The sequence below is a fragment of the Phyllobates terribilis genome, unplaced genomic scaffold (genome assembly GCF_046119375.1).
Source record: "Phyllobates terribilis strain yellow unplaced genomic scaffold, ASM4611937v1 Scaffold_734__1_contigs__length_741531, whole genome shotgun sequence".
Lineage (NCBI taxonomy): Eukaryota > Metazoa > Chordata > Amphibia > Anura > Dendrobatidae > Phyllobates > Phyllobates terribilis.
In genome coordinates this window covers 592120-611413 of record NW_027363494.1, presented here as the reverse complement: position 1 = coordinate 611413, position 19294 = coordinate 592120, and the positions used below count along the sequence as shown (strand labels likewise).

General features: G+C 45.3%; 12 non-coding genes across 12 annotated transcripts; all 12 read right to left on the bottom strand.

Moving 5' to 3' along the window:
• Positions 1 to 3948: 3948 nt before the first annotated feature.
• Positions 3949 to 4139, bottom strand: LOC141237833 (U2 spliceosomal RNA). Its single transcript, XR_012303357.1, has one exon. It is a non-coding gene; the product is annotated as a U2 spliceosomal RNA (small nuclear RNA).
• Positions 4140 to 5256: 1117 nt separating this feature from the next.
• On the bottom strand, positions 5257 to 5447 carry LOC141237745 (U2 spliceosomal RNA). Its single transcript, XR_012303272.1, has one exon. It is a non-coding gene; the product is annotated as a U2 spliceosomal RNA (small nuclear RNA).
• Positions 5448 to 6567: 1120 nt separating this feature from the next.
• Positions 6568 to 6758, bottom strand: LOC141237744 (U2 spliceosomal RNA). Its single transcript, XR_012303271.1, has one exon. It is a non-coding gene; the product is annotated as a U2 spliceosomal RNA (small nuclear RNA).
• A 1118-nt stretch (positions 6759 to 7876) lies between these two features.
• Positions 7877 to 8067, bottom strand: LOC141237743 (U2 spliceosomal RNA). Its single transcript, XR_012303270.1, has one exon. It is a non-coding gene; the product is annotated as a U2 spliceosomal RNA (small nuclear RNA).
• Positions 8068 to 9189: 1122 nt separating this feature from the next.
• LOC141237742 (U2 spliceosomal RNA) lies at positions 9190 to 9380 on the bottom strand. Its single transcript, XR_012303269.1, has one exon. It is a non-coding gene; the product is annotated as a U2 spliceosomal RNA (small nuclear RNA).
• A 1121-nt stretch (positions 9381 to 10501) lies between these two features.
• Positions 10502 to 10692, bottom strand: LOC141237827 (U2 spliceosomal RNA). The gene has a single exon (XR_012303351.1). It is a non-coding gene; the product is annotated as a U2 spliceosomal RNA (small nuclear RNA).
• Positions 10693 to 11815: 1123 nt separating this feature from the next.
• LOC141237741 (U2 spliceosomal RNA) lies at positions 11816 to 12006 on the bottom strand. The gene has a single exon (XR_012303268.1). It is a non-coding gene; the product is annotated as a U2 spliceosomal RNA (small nuclear RNA).
• A 1117-nt stretch (positions 12007 to 13123) lies between these two features.
• LOC141237740 (U2 spliceosomal RNA) lies at positions 13124 to 13314 on the bottom strand. The gene has a single exon (XR_012303267.1). It is a non-coding gene; the product is annotated as a U2 spliceosomal RNA (small nuclear RNA).
• A 1120-nt stretch (positions 13315 to 14434) lies between these two features.
• LOC141237739 (U2 spliceosomal RNA) lies at positions 14435 to 14625 on the bottom strand. Its single transcript, XR_012303266.1, has one exon. It is a non-coding gene; the product is annotated as a U2 spliceosomal RNA (small nuclear RNA).
• A 1120-nt stretch (positions 14626 to 15745) lies between these two features.
• LOC141237738 (U2 spliceosomal RNA) lies at positions 15746 to 15936 on the bottom strand. Its single transcript, XR_012303265.1, has one exon. It is a non-coding gene; the product is annotated as a U2 spliceosomal RNA (small nuclear RNA).
• A 1122-nt stretch (positions 15937 to 17058) lies between these two features.
• On the bottom strand, positions 17059 to 17249 carry LOC141237737 (U2 spliceosomal RNA). Its single transcript, XR_012303264.1, has one exon. It is a non-coding gene; the product is annotated as a U2 spliceosomal RNA (small nuclear RNA).
• A 1121-nt stretch (positions 17250 to 18370) lies between these two features.
• Positions 18371 to 18561, bottom strand: LOC141237735 (U2 spliceosomal RNA). The gene has a single exon (XR_012303262.1). It is a non-coding gene; the product is annotated as a U2 spliceosomal RNA (small nuclear RNA).
• Between the last annotated feature and the right edge of the window lie 733 nt (positions 18562 to 19294).

Genomic DNA, 19294 nt, shown 5'->3' with positions numbered 1-19294 from the left:
ACACCCCAAAGCATCAGTCAACATCCTATCATCAACCCATTTTTCCCCATACAACTCCTTATAAAACAACACCACCTCCTGCATCACATCCTTCCCACTCACACACACCCCATCACCATTCACCACCTCATCCATATCTACTTTCTTCCCAAAAACTTTTTTGAAAAAAAACCTTGTGCATTTCTCATTTTTCTCCAAATGTTCAATCTTAGAACGGTAAATAATTTCTTTCCCTTTACCCTCAATATATTTCTTAATCTCTTCTTTCACTTGACACATCAAAACATCCACATCCACTCCAATCATCCTTAACTTCCTCAGCCACTCCAGTCTAGAGCTTAAATCATTAAATTTTGCTCTATTCATTGCTGCTTTCCTCCTGCCCCTTTTTCTAAAGAAAAAAACAATCTCACTCTTCATCCAGTCCCACCACTCAAGCACATTCCTGAAATCACTTTTTTTATCCCTCCACCTAACATACATTCGCCTAAAATCACGCATGATCCTATTATCTTCCAGCAAACGCACATTAAGTTTCCACACGCCACCACCATATACAAAAGAAATCTTACCTTCTAGACGTGCCCTCAAACACACATGGTCAGAGAAGGGAACATCTTCCTGCTGGAAATTCCTACAAATAACATTTTGTGAAGAAAAGAAGATACGGTCTATTCTAGACTCTATGCCTCCCCTGTCGGCCTTATAGGTCGCAGGAGGTGGATTACCTAAAAAAACTTCCGCAGCATCCTGTAAGGAAAAATCCGCCACAAGACTCTTGAGTCTTTTACCTGTAACATCCATCTTATCCCCCTCCGTCACACAATTGAAATCTCCAACAAAAATTATTGGCATTTTGCCAGATAAAAAAAAACATAATTTCTCAAAAATTTCCAGCCTCTCCCCTTTATCTATTGGTGCATACATATTTACCACCCTCACCCTCCACCCCCTACAATTTAACTCACATATTACACACCTCCCCGCCTCCACCACCATGTAACTTTCTATCTTAACACTATAACCCTTCACCAAAACACCTACCCCACAATTTTTATTACATACAGAACCAGACCACACACTTTGACCTAAAGGCCATGCATTTTCACTTAAGGGATCGGAGATCCCACACTCCTGGACACAGTATACGTCCGCATCCAAGTTGCTCAAGTAGTCCAAAATTGCCACTCTTCTCGACTCAGATTTAATCAGCCGAACATTTAGCGACAAGATGCTGAGAGCAACTTGGGCACCCATCTATTAATTTGATGTGGCAGGTCACGACAACATGCCCACCTGTACATCATCCTAACCCTTCTGGGGGTAGGACGCTGGACGTGCAGATATCGTAGTTTGTGCCTTCCCCCAAAAAAGACACATCTTGGGGATCGGATGCAGTAGGGTACACCCGGGCTGGACTCACACTGCAGTCACTTAAAGGGGAAAAGGATGGTTCAGTTTTCTTCTTTTTCTTCACTGAAGCGCCTCCATCTTCATCTGAACTATAATCCCGCCGCTGGGGGTCAAAGTCCCCCTGACCTTCCTCCTCCTCAAGGTCAGAAACGACATCGCTCCAGGCCACATGCGGTGTTCTGGTCAGATCAGACTCCTCTTCCCCCTGCAATGTAACCATCATGTCTGGAATTTCAGCCTCCAGATCCTCCACCGGGGCCACTTCCATGCCTATACGATCATCAGTTATCGTCTCAGACTCACTGACATCTGAAGCCACAGACGCGGCCCTCTGCACCGGTGGCTCAGGTGCCAGCTCCATATTTCCTCTTACATTCACACGAACCAGTTCTGGAAAAGCAACCCGAGCCTCCTCCTCATCCAGGAAAGCCAGAGTAGATATCGGAGCAGTCGGAGTTGGAGCAGTCGGAGTTGTAGCTGTGGGTGCAGGAGATTCATTTCTTCTCCTTCCCCTTCCCGCTGCCCCCGCATATGAACCAGGATGGAATATACAGTCTCTGAAGGCATGCCCCTTCTCTCCGCAGAGGTTACAGACTATTTCATTTTTGCAATTATTGGAAGAATGACCCACCTCATTGCACTTCCTGCAAATAATCTGTCTGATGTCGCATGCTTCCTGAGTATGGCCATACCTCCTACAATGACGACAAAACCTGGGCGCATTGGGGAAGAACAGGTAACCCCGCTCACTCCCAATGGAAAAATTTGATGGAGGATAATGTATACCCCCTGGTTCATCAGGACTTTCCCGGAACTTGACCATGAAACGATATTTACCGGTCCATAGTTCCTCCTCATTCATGACTTTTACTGCCACCTTGGTAATATAGCAGTGCCTATTTAGAAAGGCATAAATCAAAGCCAAGTCCACATGTGGGTTGTACATGAAAACAGTCAGAGGTACCTCTTTGGAGCAATACAAGATGACAAAAGTCAGCCCATCCAAATATTGATTGTCCAGATTCTTTTTCAAACAATCATAGAAATTGTTGCAAACAGCCATAGAAGTAAATACAAGATTATACTTGCTTTTGAATTGCTGGAGGCACAAGATTTCTTCCTTCTTCACTTCAAGGAGTCCAAACAAAATCTCCTTCACCACGAAGCTGAGGGTAAAGATTCCTTCTTTGCCTTCTTCCACATCAATCTGGATTCCAAACTTCACTCGAGCCTCACCGGGCCCAGCGTATCGAATGCGTCCCATTATCGCTAGTCGTGTCTACTGGCCAACTCCTTATAGCAGCAAGTGGCTTAAGCCATAAAATGGCGATGCCACAGGGCCAAGAGTTAACGCACAGACAGCCAAATGACTAGACCCATTACAGATCTGAGCCAAAAGGCCGAGAAGCGATAACCAGAATTGGTTTCCGACTACGGTGCCACCCAAGGATTCTGAAAAGTCCATTTGTGGAGATGGCCACCTGGACTCCCGTTAAGAAGACATGCTGTCAACCTCTAGATCCCTCACATGCCTGCACTTTTCGGCTTGCTGCTGCTGCAATCCACGCGTTTTAGATCTGCATAACTCCACCTCTTTTAGCACAGTACCCTCAACCCCCGGCTGTTCCCACCCGCCTCAACACCGTTGGAAGGGAGGAGAACCAATTAAGGCGGGGGGGGGGGGGTGGAACGAGCAGCTGTCTACCCTTAGCAGGAGGGTTGCTGATTAATTACCTCTCCTGCTGCTGCTGCTGCTGGCTGTCCAGCAGCAGACTGAAGGTGGCTGCTGCTGTGCGCAGGTATATAAAGGCTCAGAGCCTATTATGACACGCGCAGCCAGCGTTCCATTGCCACATTCCGTCTACTGCAGGCGGGATACCTGGATGGCTGAATGTCACTGAGAAGCTCACAGAGACCGCCATAAGCAACAGTTTAAAAGAATGCCACAGACTAATCAACCAAACTTTTTGGGTTGGTTTCTCTTTTATAGTCTGCAGGCATTAAATGAAAGAAGTCAGTGTTCCAGCAGAGGGAGACAACGTTTCAGAAAAGGCATTGTAGCAAACCAAAAAAGAAATTTTAAGCGCAGCAGAGTAACCAGCTCACATACCTGTTAGCTCAGGTGAGTTTAAAAGGCTGCTGTTGATAACAAGGGCATTTGCTAAATAGATGGTGTGTGTGCAACAATATACTGAAAGGTCAATTATATTGTGCAGCTTATCTCACCACCTGTAGTTATTTAGGTGAAAGCTCCAAAATGCTTGCCTAATATGTCTGTTTATCCAAAAGGAAGTATAGAGGGAGAGCTAGATAGATAGCATTGCATTACATTACATTACATGGCAATGCAATGCACAGTTGCTGAAGTTGAACCAAAATGAGCTTGTCATCTGGCTTCTGCAACTTTTAACATGAAAAATCCAATGAGGAGAAGAAAAGCAAAGCCAAAGAGTCCATCCCAAAATCCGACAAACAAGCAAAATGAACAAAAAGCATTGAATTCAATTCTTTCTGATTTTAGAAATTGCATTAAAGAAGGGGTGCACCGGTCCTGGAGATACTGCAATACCAGGTCAATGCGTGGAGTGGACAGAGCAAGCTCTTTTTCCATCTCCCTCTTCTAAAAATCCATTTAATATATGGTCCCCAGATAGGGGACGTATCAGATATTAAACTGATAAGAACAGATACTACACTTGATCTTAGCCAAAAGGCCGAGAAGCGATAACCAGAATTGGTTTCCGACTACGGTGCCACCCAAGGATTCTGAAAAGTCCATTTGTGGAGATGGCCACCTGGACTCCCGTTAAGAAGACATGCTGTCAACCTCTAGATCCCTCACATGCCTGCACTTTTCGGCTTGCTGCTGCTGCAATCCACGCGTTTTAGATCTGCATAACTCCACCTCTTTTAGCACAGTACCCTCAACCCCCGGCTGTTCCCACCCGCCTCAACACCGTTGGAAGGGAGGAGAACCAATTAAGGCGGGGGGGGGGTGGAACGAGCAGCTGTCTACCCTTAGCAGGAGGGTTGCTGATTAATTACCTCTCCTGCTGCTGCTGCTGGCTGTCCAGCAGCAGACTGAAGGTGGCTGCTGCTGTGCGCAGGTATATAAAGGCTCAGAGCCTATTATGACACGCGCAGCCAGCGTTCCATTGCCACATTCCGTCTACTGCAGGCGGGATACCTGGATGGCTGAATGTCACTGAGAAGCTCACAGAGACCGCCATAAGCAACAGTTTAAAAGAATGCCACAGACTAATCAACCAAACTTTTTGGGTTGGTTTCTCTTTTATAGTCTGCAGGCATTAAATGAAAGAAGTCAGTGTTCCAGCAGAGGGAGACAACGTTTCAGAAAAGGCATTGTAGCAAACCAAAAAAGAAATTTTAAGCGCAGCAGAGTAACCAGCTCACATACCTGTTAGCTCAGGTGAGTTTAAAAGGCTGCTGTTGATAACAAGGGCATTTGCTAAATAGATGGTGTGTGTGCAACAATATACTGAAAGGTCAATTATATTGTGCAGCTTATCTCACCACCTGTAGTTATTTAGGTGAAAGCTCCAAAATGCTTGCCTAATATGTCTGTTTATCCAAAAGGAAGTATAGAGGGAGAGCTAGATAGATAGCATTGCATTACATTACATTACATGGCAATGCAATGCACAGTTGCTGAAGTTGAACCAAAATGAGCTTGTCATCTGGCTTCTGCAACTTTTAACATGAAAAATCCAATGAGGAGAAGAAAAGCAAAGCCAAAGAGTCCATCCCAAAATCCGACAAACAAGCAAAATGAACAAAAAGCATTGAATTCAATTCTTTCTGATTTTAGAAACTGCATTAAAGAAGGGGTGCACCGGTCCTGGAGATACTGCAATACCAGGTCAATGCGTGGAGTGGACAGAGCAAGCTCTTTTTCCATCTCCCTGTTCTAAAAATCCATTTAATATATGGTCCCCAGATAGGGGACGTATCAGATATTAAACTGATAAGAACAGATACTACACTTGATCTTAGCCAAAAGGCCGAGAAGCGATAACCAGAATTGGTTTCCGACTACGGTGCCACCCAAGGATTCTGAAAAGTCCATTTGTGGAGATGGCCACCTGGACTCCCGTTAAGAAGACATGCTGTCAACCTCTAGATCCCTCACATGCCTGCACTTTTCGGCTTGCTGCTGCTGCAATCCACGCGTTTTAGATCTGCATAACTCCACCTCTTTTAGCACAGTACCCTCAACCCCCGGCTGTTCCCACCCGCCTCAACACCGTTGGAAGGGAGGAGAACCAATTAAGGCGGGGGGGGGGTGGAACGAGCAGCTGTCTACCCTTAGCAGGAGGGTTGCTGATTAATTACCTCTCCTGCTGCTGCTGCTGCTGGCTGTCCAGCAGCAGACTGAAGGTGGCTGCTGCTGTGCGCAGGTATATAAAGGCTCAGAGCCTATTATGACACGCGCAGCCAGCGTTCCATTGCCACATTCCGTCTACTGCAGGCGGGATACCTGGATGGCTGAATGTCACTGAGAAGCTCACAGAGACCGCCATAAGCAACAGTTTAAAAGAATGCCACAGACTAATCAACCAAACTTTTTGGGTTGGTTTCTCTTTTATAGTCTGCAGGCATTAAATGAAAGAAGTCAGTGTTCCGGCAGAGGGAGACAACGTTTCAGAAAAGGCATTGTAGCAAACCAAAAAAGAAATTTTAAGCGCAGCAGAGTAACCAGCTCACATACCTGTTAGCTCAGGTGAGTTTAAAAGGCTGCTGTTGATAACAAGGGCATTTGCTAAATAGATGGTGTGTGTGCAACAATATACTGAAAGGTCAATTATATTGTGCAGCTTATCTCACCACCTGTAGTTATTTAGGTGAAAGCTCCAAAATGCTTGCCTAATATGTCTGTTTATCCAAAAGGAAGTATAGAGGGAGAGCTAGATAGATAGCATTGCATTACATTACATTACATGGCAATGCAATGCACAGTTGCTGAAGTTGAACCAAAATGAGCTTGTCATCTGGCTTCTGCAACTTTTAACATGAAAAATCCAATGAGGAGAAGAAAAGCAAAGCCAAAGAGTCCATCCCAAAATCCGACAAACAAGCAAAATGAACAAAAAGCATTGAATTCAATTCTTTCTGATTTTAGAAACTGCATTAAAGAAGGGGTGCACCGGTCCTGGAGATACTGCAATACCAGGTCAATGCGTGGAGTGGACAGAGCAAGCTCTTTTTCCATCTCCCTGTTCTAAAAATCCATTTAATATATGGTCCCCAGATAGGGGACGTATCAGATATTAAACTGATAAGAACAGATACTACACTTGATCTTAGCCAAAAGGCCGAGAAGCGATAACCAGAATTGGTTTCCGACTACGGTGCCACCCAAGGATTCTGAAAAGTCCATTTGTGGAGATGGCCACCTGGACTCCCGTTAAGAAGACATGCTGTCAACCTCTAGATCCCTCACATGCCTGCACTTTTCGGCTTGCTGCTGCTGCAATCCACGCGTTTTAGATCTGCATAACTCCACCTCTTTTAGCACAGTACCCTCAACCCCCGGCTGTTCCCACCCGCCTCAACACCGTTGGAAGGGAGGAGAACCAATTAAGGCGGGGGGGGGGGTGGAACGAGCAGCTGTCTACCCTTAGCAGGAGGGTTGCTGATTAATTACCTCTCCTGCTGCTGCTGCTGGCTGTCCAGCAGCAGACTGAAGGTGGCTGCTGCTGTGCGCAGGTATATAAAGGCTCAGAGCCTATTATGACACGCGCAGCCAGCGTTCCATTGCCACATTCCGTCTACTGCAGGCGGGATACCTGGATGGCTGAATGTCACTGAGAAGCTCACAGAGACCGCCATAAGCAACAGTTTAAAAGAATGCCACAGACTAATCAACCAAACTTTTTGGGTTGGTTTCTCTTTTATAGTCTGCAGGCATTAAATGAAAGAAGTCAGTGTTCCAGCAGAGGGAGACAACGTTTCAGAAAAGGCATTGTAGCAAACCAAAAAAGAAATTTTAAGCGCAGCAGAGTAACCAGCTCACATACCTGTTAGCTCAGGTGAGTTTAAAAGGCTGCTGTTGATAACAAGGGCATTTGCTAAATAGATGGTGTGTGTGCAACAATATACTGAAAGGTCAATTATATTGTGCAGCTTATCTCACCACCTGTAGTTATTTAGGTGAAAGCTCCAAAATGCTTGCCTAATATGTCTGTTTATCCAAAAGGAAGTATAGAGGGAGAGCTAGATAGATAGCATTGCATTACATTACATTACATGGCAATGCAATGCACAGTTGCTGAAGTTGAACCAAAATGAGCTTGTCATCTGGCTTCTGCAACTTTTAACATGAAAAATCCAATGAGGAGAAGAAAAGCAAAGCCAAAGAGTCCATCCCGAAATCCGACAAACAAGCAAAATGAACAAAAAGCATTGAATTCAATTCTTTCTGATTTTAGAAACTGCATTAAAGAAGGGGTGCACCGGTCCTGGAGATACTGCAATACCAGGTCAATGCGTGGAGTGGACAGAGCAAGCTCTTTTTCCATCTCCCTGTTCTAAAAATCCATTTAATATATGGTCCCCAGATAGGGGACGTATCAGATATTAAACTGATAAGAACAGATACTACACTTGATCTTAGCCAAAAGGCCGAGAAGCGATAACCAGAATTGGTTTCCGACTACGGTGCCACCCAAGGATTCTGAAAAGTCCATTTGTGGTGATGGCCACCTGGACTCCCGTTAAGAAGACATGCTGTCAACCTCTAGATCCCTCACATGTCTGCACTTTTCGGCTTGCTGCTGCTGCAATCCACGCGTTTTAGATCTGCATAACTCCACCTCTTTTAGCACAGTACCCTCAACCCCCGGCTGTTCCCACCCGCCTCAACACCGTTGGAAGGGAGGAGAACCAATTAAGGCGGGGGGGGGGGGTGGAACGAGCAGCTGTCTACCCTTAGCAGGAGGGTTGCTGATTAATTACCTCTCCTGCTGCTGCTGCTGCTGGCTGTCCAGCAGCAGACTGAAGGTGGCTGCTGCTGTGCGCAGGTATATAAAGGCTCAGAGCCTATTATGACACGCGCAGCCAGCGTTCCATTGCCACATTCCGTCTACTGCAGGCGGGATACCTGGATGGCTGAATGTCACTGAGAAGCTCACAGAGACCGCCATAAGCAACAGTTTAAAAGAATGCCACAGACTAATCAACCAAACTTTTTGGGTTGGTTTCTCTTTTATAGTCTGCAGGCATTAAATGAAAGAAGTCAGTGTTCCAGCAGAGGGAGACAACGTTTCAGAAAAGGCATTGTAGCAAACCAAAAAAGAAATTTTAAGCGCAGCAGAGTAACCAGCTCACATACCTGTTAGCTCAGGTGAGTTTAAAAGGCTGCTGTTGATAACAAGGGCATTTGCTAAATAGATGGTGTGTGTGCAACAATATACTGAAAGGTCAATTATATTGTGCAGCTTATCTCACCACCTGTAGTTATTTAGGTGAAAGCTCCAAAATGCTTGCCTAATATGTCTGTTTATCCAAAAGGAAGTATAGAGGGAGAGCTAGATAGATAGCATTGCATTACATTACATTACATGGCAATGCAATGCACAGTTGCTGAAGTTGAACCAAAATGAGCTTGTCATCTGGCTTCTGCAACTTTTAACATGAAAAATCCAATGAGGAGAAGAAAAGCAAAGCCAAAGAGTCCATCCCAAAATCCGATAAACAAGCAAAATGAACAAAAAGCATTGAATTCAATTCTTTCTGATTTTAGAAACTGCATTAAAGAAGGGGTGCACCGGTCCTGGAGATACTGCAATACCAGGTCAATGCGTGGAGTGGACAGAGCAAGCTCTTTTTCCATCTCCCTGTTCTAAAAATCCATTTAATATATGGTCCCCAGATAGGGGACGTATCAGATATTAAACTGATAAGAACAGATACTACACTTGATCTTAGCCAAAAGGCCGAGAAGCGATAACCAGAATTGGTTTCCGACTACGGTGCCACCCAAGGATTCTGAAAAGTCCATTTGTGGAGATGGCCACCTGGACTCCCGTTAAGAAGACATGCTGTCAACCTCTAGATCCCTCACATGCCTGCACTTTTCGGCTTGCTGCTGCTGCAATCCACGCGTTTTAGATCTGCATAACTCCACCTCTTTTAGCACAGTACCCTCAACCCCTGGCTGTTCCCACCCGCCTCAACACCGTTGGAAGGGAGGAGAACCAATTAAGGCGCGGGGGTGGGTGGAACGAGCAGCTGTCTACCCTCAGCAGGAGGGTTGCTGATTAATTACCTCTCCTGCTGCTGCTGCTGCTGGCTGTCCAGCAGCAGACTGAAGGTGGCTGCTGCTGTGCGCAGGTATATAAAGGCTCAGAGCCTATTATGACACGCGCAGCCAGCGTTCCATTGCCACATTCCGTCTACTGCAGGCGGGATACCTGGATGGCTGAATGTCACTGAGAAGCTCACAGAGACCGCCATAAGCAACAGTTTAAAAGAATGCCACAGACTAATCAACCAAACTTTTTGGGTTGGTTTCTCTTTTATAGTCTGCAGGCATTAAATGAAAGAAGTCAGTGTTCCAGCAGAGGGAGACAACGTTTCAGAAAAGGCATTGTAGCAAACCAAAAAAGAAATTTTAAGCGCAGCAGAGTAACCAGCTCACATACCTGTTAGCTCAGGTGAGTTTAAAAGGCTGCTGTTGATAACAAGGGCATTTGCTAAATAGATGGTGTGTGTGCAACAATATACTGAAAGGTCAATTATATTGTGCAGCTTATCTCACCACCTGTAGTTATTTAGGTGAAAGCTCCAAAATGCTTGCCTAATATGTTTGTTTATCCAAAAGGAAGTATAGAGGGAGAGCTAGATAGATAGCATTGCATTACATTACATTACATGGCAATGCAATGCACAGTTGCTGAAGTTGAACCAAAATGAGCTTGTCATCTGGCTTCTGCAACTTTTAACATGAAAAATCCAATGAGGAGAAGAAAAGCAAAGCCAAAGAGTCCATCCCAAAATCCGACAAACAAGCAAAATGAACAAAAAGCATTGAATTCAATTCTTTCTGATTTTAGAAACTGCATTAAAGAAGGGGTGCACCGGTCCTGGAGATACTGCAATACCAGGTCAATGCGTGGAGTGGACAGAGCAAGCTCTTTTTCCATCTCCCTGTTCTAAAAATCCATTTAATATATGGTCCCCAGATAGGGGACGTATCAGATATTAAACTGATAAGAACAGATACTACACTTGATCTTAGCCAAAAGGCCAAGAAGCGATAACCAGAATTGGTTTCCGACTACGGTGCCACCCAAGGATTCTGAAAAGTCCATTTGTGGAGATGGCCACCTGGACTCCCGTTAAGAAGACATGCTGTCAACCTCTAGATCCCTCACATGCCTGCACTTTTCGGCTTAGTGCTGCTGCAATCCACGCGTTTTAGATCTGCATAACTCCACCTCTTTTAGCACAGTACCCTCAACCCCCGGCTGTTCCCACCCGCCTCAACACCGTTGGAAGGGAGGAGAACCAATTAAGGCGGGGGGGGGGTGGAACGAGCAGCTGTCTACCCTTAGCAGGAGGGTTGCTGATTAATTACCTCTCCTGCTGCTGCTGCTGCTGCTGGCTGTCCAGCAGCAGACTGAAGGTGGCTGCTGCTGTGCGCAGGTATATAAAGGCTCAGAGCCTATTATGACACGCGCAGCCAGCGTTCCATTGCCACATTCCGTCTACTGCAGGCGGGATACCTGGATGGCTGAATGTCACTGAGAAGCTCACAGAGACCGCCATAAGCAACAGTTTAAAAGAATGCCACAGACTAATCAACCAAACTTTTTGGGTTGGTTTCTCTTTTATAGTCTGCAGGCATTAAATGAAAGAAGTCAGTGTTCCAGCAGAGGGAGACAATGTTTCAGAAAAGGCATTGTAGCAAACCAAAAAAGAAATTTTAAGCGCAGCAGAGTAACCAGCTCACATACCTGTTAGCTCAGGTGAGTTTAAAAGGCTGCTGTTGATAACAAGGGCATTTGCTAAATAGATGGTGTGTGTGCAACAATATACTGAAAGGTCAATTATATTGTGCAGCTTATCTCACCACCTGTAGTTATTTAGGTGAAAGCTCCAAAATGCTTGCCTAATATGTCTGTTTATCCAAAAGGAAGTATAGAGGGAGAGCTAGATAGATAGCATTGCATTACATTACATTACATGGCAATGCAATGCACAGTTGCTGAAGTTGAACCAAAATGAGCTTGTCATCTGGCTTCTGCAACTTTTAACATGAAAAATCCAATGAGGAGAAGAAAAGCAAAGCCAAAGAGTCCATCCCAAAATCCGACAAACAAGCAAAATGAACAAAAAGCATTGAATTCAATTCTTTCTGATTTTAGAAACTGCATTAAAGAAGGGGTGCACCGGTCCTGGAGATACTGCAATACCAGGTCAATGCGTGGAGTGGACAGAGCAAGCTCTTTTTCCATCTCCCTGTTCTAAAAATCCATTTAATATATGGTCCCCAGATAGGGGACGTATCAGATATTAAACTGATAAGAACAGATACTACACTTGATCTTAGCCAAAAGGCCGAGAAGCGATAACCAGAATTGGTTTCCGACTACGGTGCCACCCAAGGATTCTGAAAAGTCCATTTGTGGAGATGGCCACCTGGACTCCCGTTAAGAAGACATGCTGTCAACCTCTAGATCCCTCACATGCCTGCACTTTTCGGCTTGCTGCTGCTGCAATCCACGCGTTTTAGATCTGCATAACTCCACCTCTTTTAGCACAGTACCCTCAACCCCCGGCTGTTCCCACCCGCCTCAACACCGTTGGAAGGGAGGAGAACCAATTAAGGCGGGGGGGGGGTGGAACGAGCAGCTGTCTACCCTTAGCAGGAGGGTTGCTGATTAATTACCTCTCCTGCTGCTGCTGCTGGCTGTCCACCAGCAGACTGAAGGTGGCTGCTGCTGTGCGCAGGTATATAAAGGCTCAGAGCCTATTATGACACGCGCAGCCAGCGTTCCATTGCCACATTCTGTCTACTGCAGGCGGGATACCTGGATGGCTGATTGTCACTGAGAAGCTCACAGAGACCGCCATAAGCAACAGTTTAAAAGAATGCCACAGACTAATCAACCAAACTTTTTGGGTTGGTTTCTCTTTTATAGTCTGCAGGCATTAAATGAAAGAAGTCAGTGTTCCAGCAGAGGGAGACAACGTTTCAGAAAAGGCATTGTAGCAAACCAAAAAAGAAATTTTAAGCGCAGCAGAGTAACCAGCTCACATACCTGTTAGCTCAGGTGAGTTTAAAAGGCTGCTGTTGATAACAAGGGCATTTGCTAAATAGATGGTGTGTGTGCAACAATATACTGAAAGGTCAATTATATTGTGCAGCTTATCTCACCACCTGTAGTTATTTAGGTGAAAGCTCCAAAATGCTTGCCTAATATGTCTGTTTATCCAAAAGGAAGTATAGAGGGAGAGCTAGATAGATAGCATTGCATTACATTACATTACATGGCAATGCAATGCACAGTTGCTGAAGTTGAACCAAAATGAGCTTGTCATCTGGCTTCTGCAACTTTTAACATGAAAAATCCAATGAGGAGAAGAAAAGCAAAGCCAAAGAGTCCATCCCAAAATCCGACAAACAAGCAAAATGAACAAAAAGCATTGAATTCAATTCTTTCTGATTTTAGAAACTGCATTAAAGAAGGGGTGCACCGGTCCTGGAGATACTGCAATACCAGGTCAATGCGTGGAGTGGACAGAGCAAGCTCTTTTTCCATCTCCCTGTTCTAAAAATCCATTTAATATATGGTCCCCAGATAGGGGACGTATCAGATATTAAACTGATAAGAACAGATACTACACTTGATCTTAGCCAAAAGGCCGAGAAGCGATAACCAGAATTGGTTTCCGACTACGGTGCCACCCAAGGATTCTGAAAAGTCCATTTGTGGAGATGGCCACCTGGACTCCCGTTAAGAAGACATGCTGTCAACCTCTAGATCCCTCACATGCCTGCACTTTTCGGCTTGCTGCTGCTGCAATCCACGCGTTTTAGATCTGCATAACTCCACCTCTTTTAGCACAGTACCCTCAACCCCCGGCTGTTCCCACCCGCTTCAACACCGTTGGAAGGGAGGAGAACCAATTAAGGCGGGGGGGGGGTGGAACGAGCAGCTGTCTACCCTTAGCAGGAGGGTTGCTGATTAATTACCTCTCCTGCTGCTGCTGCTGCTGGCTGTCCAGCAGCAGACTGAAGGTGGCTGCTGCTGTGCGCAGGTATATAAAGGCTCAGAGCCTATTATGACACGCGCAGCCAGCGTTCCATTGCCACATTCCGTCTACTGCAGGCGGGATACCTGGATGGCTGAATGTCACTGAGAAGCTCACAGAGACCGCCATAAGCAACAGTTTAAAAGAATGCCACAGACTAATCAACCAAACTTTTTGGGTTGGTTTCTCTTTTATAGTCTGCAGGCATTAAATGAAAGAAGTCAGTGTTCCAGCAGAGGGAGACAACGTTTCAGAAAAGGCATTGTAGCAAACCAAAAAAGAAATTTTAAGCGCAGCAGAGTAACCAGCTCACATACCTGTTAGCTCAGGTGAGTTTAAAAGGCTGCTGTTGATAACAAGGGCATTTGCTAAATAGATGGTGTGTGTGCAACAATATACTGAAAGGTCAATTATATTGTGCAGCTTATCTCACCACCTGTAGTTATTTAGGTGAAAGCTCCAAAATGCTTGCCTAATATGTCTGTTTATCCAAAAGGAAGTATAGAGGGAGAGCTAGATAGATAGCATTGCATTACATTACATTACATGGCAATGCAATGCACAGTTGCTGAAGTTGAACCAAAATGAGCTTGTCATCTGGCTTCTGCAACTTTTAACATGAAAAATCCAATGAGGAGAAGAAAAGCAAAGCCAAAGAGTCCATCCCAAAATCCGACAAACAAGCATAATGAACAAAAAGCATTGAATTCAATTCTTTCTGATTTTAGAAACTGCATTAAAGAAGGGGTGCACCGGTCCTGGAGATACTGCAATACCAGGTCAATGCGTGGAGTGGACAGAGCAAGCTCTTTTTCCATCTCCCTGTTCTAAAAATCCATTTAATATATGGTCCCCAGATAGGGGACGTATCAGATATTAAACTGATAAGAACAGATACTACACTTGATCTTAGCCAAAAGGCCGAGAAGCGATAACCAGAATTGGTTTCCGACTACGGTGCCACCCAAGGATTCTGAAAAGTCCATTTGTGGAGATGGCCACCTGGACTCCCGTTAAGAAGACATGCTGTCAACCTCTAGATCCCTCACATGCCTGCACTTTTCGGCTTGCTGCTGCTGCAATCCACGCGTTTTAGATCTGCATAACTCCACCTCTTTTAGCACAGTACCCTCAACCCCCGGCTGTTCCCACCCGCCTCAACACCGTTGGAAGGGAGGAGAACCAATTAAGGCGGGGGGGGGGTGGAACGAGCAGCTATCTACCCTTAGCAGGAGGGTTGCTGATTAATTACCTCTCCTGCTGCTGCTGCTGCTGGCTGTCCAGCAGCAGACTGAAGGTGGCTGCTGCTGTGCGCAGGTATATAAAGGCTCAGAGCCTATTATGACACGCGCAGCCAGCGTTCCATTGCCACATTCCGTCTACTGCAGGCGGGATACCTGGATGGCTGAATGTCACTGAGAAGCTCACAGAGACCGCCATAAGCAACAGTTTAAAAGAATGCCACAGACTAATCAACCAAACTTTTTGGGTTGGTTTCTCTTTTATAGTCTGCAGGCATTAAATGAAAGAAGTCAGTGTTCCAGCAGAGGGAGACAACGTTTCAGAAAAGGCATTGTAGCAAACCAAAAAAGAAATTTTAAGCGCAGCAGAGTAACCAGCTCACATACCTGTTAGCTCAGGTGAGTTTAAAAGGCTGCTGTTGATAACAAGGGCATTTGCTAAATAGATGGTGTGTGTGCAACAATATACTGAAAGGTCAATTATATTGTGCAGCTTATCTCACCACCTGTAGTTATTTAGGTGAAAGCTCCAAAATGCTTGCCTAATATGTCTGTTTATCCAAAAGGAAGTATAGAGGGAGAGCTAGATAGATAGCATTGCATTACATTACATTACATGGCAATGCAATGCACAGTTGCTGAAGTTGAACCAAAATGAGCTTGTCATCTGGCTTCTGCAACTTTTAACATGAAAAATCCAATGAGGAGAAGAAAAGCAAAGCCAAAGAGTCCATCCCAAAATCCGACAAACAAGCAAAATGAACAAAAAGCATTGAATTCAATTCTTTCTGATTTTAGAAACTGCATTAAAGAAGGGGTGCACCGGTCCTGGAGATACTGCAATACCAGGTCAATGCGTGGAGTGGACAGAGCAAGCTCTTTTTCCATCTCCCTGTTCTAAAAATCCATTTAATATATGGTCCCCAGATAGGGGACGTATCAGATATTAAACTGATAAGAACAGATACTACACTTGATCTTAGCCAAAAGGCCGAGAAGCGATAACCAGAATTGGTTTCCGACTACGGTGCCACCCAAGGATTCTGAAAAGTCCATTTGTGGAGATGGCCACCTGGACTCCCGTTAAGAAGACATGCTGTCAACCTCTAGATCCCTCACATGCCTGCACTTTTCGGCTTGCTGCTGCTGCAATCCACGCGTTTTAGATCTGCATAACTCCACCTCTTTTAGCACAGTACCCTCAACCCCCGGCTGTTCCCACCCGCCTCAACACCGTTGGAAGGGAGGAGAACCAATTAAGGCGGGGGGGGGGGGTGGAACGAGCAGCTGTCTACCCTTAGCAGGAGGGTTGCTGATTAATTACCTCTCCTGCTGCTGCTGCTGCTGGCTGTCCAGCAGCAGACTGAAGGTGGCTGCTGCTGTGCGCAGGTATATAAAGGCTCAGAGCCTATTATGACACGCGCAGCCAGCGTTCCATTGCCACATTCCGTCTACTGCAGGCGGGATACCTGGATGGCTGAATGTCACTGAGAAGCTCACAGAGACCGCCATAAGCAACAGTTTAAAAGAATGCCACAGACTAATCAACCAAACTTTTTGGGTTGGTTTCTCTTTTATAGTCTGCAGGCATTAAATGAAAGAAGTCAGTGTTCCAGCAGAGGGAGACAACGTTTCAGAAAAGGCATTGTAGCAAACCAAAAAAGAAATTTTAAGCGCAGCAGAGTAACCAGCTCACATACCTGTTAGCTCAGGTGAGTTTAAAAGGCTGCTGTTGATAACAAGGGCATTTGCTAAATAGATGGTGTGTGTGCAACAATATACTGAAAGGTCAATTATATTGTGCAGCTTATCTCACCACCTGTAGTTATTTAGGTGAAAGCTCCAAAATGCTTGCCTAATATGTCTGTTTATCCAAAAGGAAGTATAGAGGGAGAGCTAGATAGATAGCATTGCATTACATTACATTACATGGCAATGCAATGCACAGTTGCTGAAGTTGAACCAAAATGAGCTTGTCATCTGGCTTCTGCAACTTTTAACATGAAAAATCCAATGAGGAGAAGAAAAGCAAAGCCAAAGAGTCCATCCCAAAATCCGACAAACAAGCAAAATGAACAAAAAGCATTGAATTCAATTCTTTCTGATTTTAGAAACTGCATTAAAGAAGGGGTGCACCGGTCCTGGAGATACTGCAATACCAGGTCAATGCGTGGAGTGGACAGAGCAAGCTCTTTTTCCATCTCCCTGTTCTAAAAATCCATTTAATATATGGTCCCCAGATAGGGGACGTATCAGATATTAAACTGATAAGAACAGATACTACACTTGATCTTAGCCAAAAGGCCGAGAAGCGATAACCAGAATTGGTTTCCGACTACGGTGCCACCCAAGGATTCTGAAAAGTCCATTTGTGGAGATGGCCACCTGGACTCCCGCTAAGAAGACATGCTGTCAACCTCTAGATCCCTCACATGCCTGCACTTTTCGGCTTGCTGCTGCTGCAATCCACGCGTTTTAGATCTGCATAACTCCACCTCTTTTAGCACAGTACCCTCAACCCCCGGCTGTTCCCACCCGCCTCAACACCGTTGGAAGGGAGGAGAACCAATTAAGGCGGGGGGGGGGGTGGAACGAGCAGCTGTCTACCCTTAGCAGGAGGGTTGCTGATTAATTACCTCTCCTGCTGCTGCTGCTGCTGGCTGTCCAGCAGCAGACTGAAGGTGGCTGCTGCTGTGCGCAGGTATATAAAGGCTCAGAGCCTATTATGACACGCGCAGCCAGCGTTCCATTGCCACATTCCGTCTACTGCAGGCGGGATACCTGGATGGCTGAATGTCACTGAGAAGCTCACAGAGACCGCCATAAGCAACAGTTTAAAAGAATGCCACAGACTAATCAACCAAACTTTTTGGGTTGGTTTCTCTTTTATAGTCTGCAGGCATTAAATGAAAGAAGTCAGTGTTCCAGCAGAGGGAGACAACGTTTCAGAAAAGGCATTGTAGCAAACCAAAAAAGAAATTTTAAGCGCAGCAGAGTAACCAGCTCACATACCTGTTAGCTCAGGTGAGTTTAAAAGGCTGCTGTTGATAACAAGGGCATTTGCTAAATAGATGGTGTGTGTGCAACAATATACTGAAAGGTCAATTATATTGTGCAGCTTATCTCACCACCTGTAGTTATTTAGGTGAAAGCTCCAAAATGCTTGCCTAATATGTCTGTTTATCCAAAAGGAAGTATAGAGGGAGAGCTAGATAGATAGCATTGCATTACATTACATTACATGGCAATGCAATGCACAGTTGCTGAAGTTGAACCAAAATGAGCTTGTCATCTGGCTTCTGCAACTTTTAACATGAAAAATCCAATGAGGAGAAGAAAAGCAAAGCCAAAGAGTCCATCCCAAAATCCGAGAAACAAGCAAAATGAACAAAAAGCATTGAATTCAATTCTTTCTGATTTTAGAAACTGCATTAAAGAAGGGGTGCACCGGTCCTGGAGATACTGCAATACCAGGTCAATGCGTGGAGTGGACAGAGCAAGCTCTTTTTCCATCTCCCTGTTCTAAAAATCCATTTAATATATGGTCCCCAGATAGGGGACGTATCAGATATTAAACTGATAAGAACAGATACTACACTTGATCTTAGCCAAAAGGCCGAGAAGCGATAACCAGAATTGGTTTCCGACTACGGTGCCACCCAAGGATTCTGAAAAGTCCATTTGTGGAGATGGCCACCTGGACTCCCGTTAAGAAGACATGCTGTCAACCTCTAGATCCCTCACATGCCTGCACTTTTCGGCTTGCTGCTGCTGCAATCCACGCGTTTTAGATCTGCATAACTCCACCTCTTTTAGCACAGTACCCTCAACCCCCGGCTGTTCCCACCCGCCTCAACACCGTTGGAAGGGAGGAGAACCAATTAAGGCGGGGGGGGGGGGTGGAACGAGCAGCTGTCTACCCTTAGCAGGAGGGTTGCTGATTAATTACCTCTCCTGCTGCTGCTGCTGCTGGCTGTCCAGCAGCAGACTGAAGGTGGCTGCTGCTGTGCGCAGGTATATAAAGGCTCAGAGCCTATTATGACACGCGCAGCCAGCGTTCCATTGCCACATTCCGTCTACTGCAGGCGGGATACCTGGATGGCTGAATGTCACTGAGAAGCTCACAGAGACCGCCATAAGCAACAGTTTAAAAGAATGCCACAGACTAATCAACCAAACTTTTTGGGTTGGTTTCTCTTTTATAGTCTGCAGGCATTAAATGAAAGAAGTCAGTGTTCCAGCAGAGGGAGACAACGTTTCAGAAAAGGCATTGTAGCAAACCAAAAAAGAAATTTTAAGCGCAGCAGAGTAACCAGCTCACATACCTGTTAGCTCAGGTGAGTTTAAAAGGCTGCTGTTGA